A 2,648-nucleotide genomic window follows, 5' to 3' on the forward strand; every position below is an offset into this window, starting at 1 on the left:
GCTTGTTGTTTGTCATTTCTCCGATCACAAATGCAGACATGGTTTTATGTTACACTCCAAAAAAAAATCCATGCTTAACAAAGCAACATAAAATGATTGTTGCTGGTTGCATTGTTAAGCATGAATTTTCACAATGTTCAAAAAGGTTTTGATTTTCATTTAACTAAGAACGGCATATTTTGTCAGCTTAATAAATCCAGGCAAATTGGGACACTTTTTTTGACACTGAGATGACTGAGACCCAATTATTCTGAATTAACCCCTATTTCTAGCATAGCGATACCACTGTACTTTGTCACGAGCTAAACATCAACACTCATCACTTCTCAGTCATTTAAATACAAAACTGTTAAAATGTCAATTATGCCACGGTGATATGTACAGGTAAATGTGGATTTGTAAATTGTACAAGCCCCAGAAGCGCAAGTTTAAATGTTAACACATAATAAATAAATAAATAGGCTAAATAAATATATAAATAACCTGCATTAGGTGTTTTTTTTTATTTTTTGTTTTTTTCTTGGATGTCTTTGGTTTTGGATCGTGCAGGACAGATGCTGACATCCCTGTTGAAAAAAACAGCATATGCTGATTAGGTATGTTTTGACGCTGGGATGCTGGTTCATGCTGGTCCTTTGCTGGTTCTTTGCTGGTTTGTGCTGGTCTAAATACAAAACTGTTAAAATGTCAATTATGCCATGGTGATATGTACAGGTAAATGTGGATTTGTAAATTTTACAAGCCCCAGAAGCGCAAGTTTAAATGTTAACCCATAATAAATAAATAAATAGGCTAAATAAATATATAAATAACCTGCATTAGGTGTTTTTTTATTTTTTTGTTTTTTTTTGGAGCTTGGATGTCTTTGGTTTTGGATTGTGCAGGACAGATGCTGACATTCCTGTTGAAAAAAACAGCATATGCTGGTTAGGTATGTTTTGACACTGGGATGCTGGTTTATGCTGGTCCTTTGCTGGTTTGTGCTGGTCCTTTGCTGGTTTATGCTGGTCCTTTGCTGGTCCTTTTGCTGGTCCTTTTGCTGGTCCTTTGCTGGTTTATGCTGGTGTATGCTGGTCCTTTGTCAAAACATACCTAACCAACATATGCTGGTTTTTTTCAACAGGGATGTGCGCTTATTACTTAAGGAAGTGATTCACATTTAAGGCAATGACACTTCTGTACTTACTGAATGAAGACTTAATGACACCTTGAGCCCCCGATGACCAGCCAACAACGTGTTGCGTCTGTTTCCTCTTATTTATAATTCCAATGCGATTTCATGCGTATCTCTCTTGTTACGAGTGTGAACACCGAACAACGACATAGTTGAATAAAAATAACAGTCCGGATTTCTTTAGCCCAAAAAATCTCGAGCTGTCCCTTTCAGCTGTGTCTCTGTGACCAATGATGCCGCATGCATTCTGCCCTCTGCATCACTGGCCAGATGTCATCCCTGGAATCAGACGCGAAAGCTGGAGCTGTGTGTGCCAGGTCTCGGGTTATGACTGCATCTGAATAAACATTTGTCTCCTCTCACAAATGGTTTCATGTGATGTCTGTCTTGTTCAGTTTGGGCTATTTGGGATTTAGGATGACTGGAGACAAGAGGCGTGTCCATCTGAAGACACCAATGCGCAAGTGCGCTGTGGACATCTGGTACATGTAGGCTATTTCTTATGACAGCTCTTTAGCTGAGGAAAAAGACAATCATTGTACTTCTGATGCATGGCGTTATTATTACCAATCATTAAGAATAATAATAATAATAAGTCATTCAGATTCTGGATAACGTTATATTGTTCTACTACAAAATCCATGGTTTCCTTCAATGATTAAATGTTACAAAAATATATATGGGTGCTCTTTTTGTATTCAATTAGAACCTGCATTACTTAATCCATAAAATCCATAACCATTTATTATTTACAAAACTAATTCGTATGATATATATTAATTGATTGCATCACCTGTTTTTATATCCTTTTTATTTGAGGACATGCTAAAATGTTTTAACAGCATATTTTGATCAAATATAGTTTATTTCGTAGCCTACTAATTATGACAGTAATTATATTTAATTTTATACATAACTGGCAAGACATAATTCGCCATATATGGTGCGCATTTGTTGTCCAGAGTAAAATGTAGAGGTCCAGCAGCGACTCCTGCTGTATGCAAGATAAATTAAACGCTGTTATATTAAAAATAACCAAACGTAACCTGTTTTAACTGTTCAGCATTTTCTATTTTCTATAGTGTTTGTTCGGAACCACAGGAAGAAGAAAAAAATAACATTTCCAACCAGCATTGATTTCCAAAGCTTCACATGTTTATGGCAGCTCAGTTGCATTTGCACTGCAGTTGCATAAATAATGTTATGAGATTAACGGTTTAAATATAAAATTCTGAGCAAATATTGATTTACCTGCAAAGTACCTTTAAAACTGCCTGCAAATGTACCTAAGAAAAAACTGTGGCCATACCAAATATTGATTTGAATTAGGTAATATAAGTTAATTGATCAAATGTATCTATGACATTATTATTAAAAAAAAAATCCTTACTTTATAGCATTTCACAAATGCATAAAACATTTTTATTTTTATTTTTTTACAGTACAGTAGTTTTGCATGGAGATTTATCCAATT

General features: G+C 35.1%; 1 protein-coding gene across 4 annotated transcripts in view; it reads right to left on the reverse strand.

Annotated features, from left to right (window-relative positions):
- The window catches only part of galnt13 (polypeptide N-acetylgalactosaminyltransferase 13), a 68,058-nt gene extending 66,463 nt beyond the window's left edge, over positions 1-1,595 (reverse strand). For all 4 annotated transcript variants that reach the window (XR_001606546.1, XM_016252278.1, XM_016252277.1 and 1 more), the window contains exon 1: positions 1,187-1,595. The gene's annotated coding sequence lies outside the window, so the exon portion shown is untranslated. The remainder of the gene's footprint in view (positions 1-1,186) is intronic.
- Between the last annotated feature and the right edge of the window lie 1,053 nt (positions 1,596-2,648).

The sequence above is a fragment of the Sinocyclocheilus grahami genome, unplaced genomic scaffold (assembly GCF_001515645.1).
Source record: "Sinocyclocheilus grahami isolate Dianchi unplaced genomic scaffold, SAMN03320097.WGS_v1.1 scaffold1098.1, whole genome shotgun sequence".
Lineage (NCBI taxonomy): Eukaryota > Metazoa > Chordata > Actinopteri > Cypriniformes > Cyprinidae > Sinocyclocheilus > Sinocyclocheilus grahami.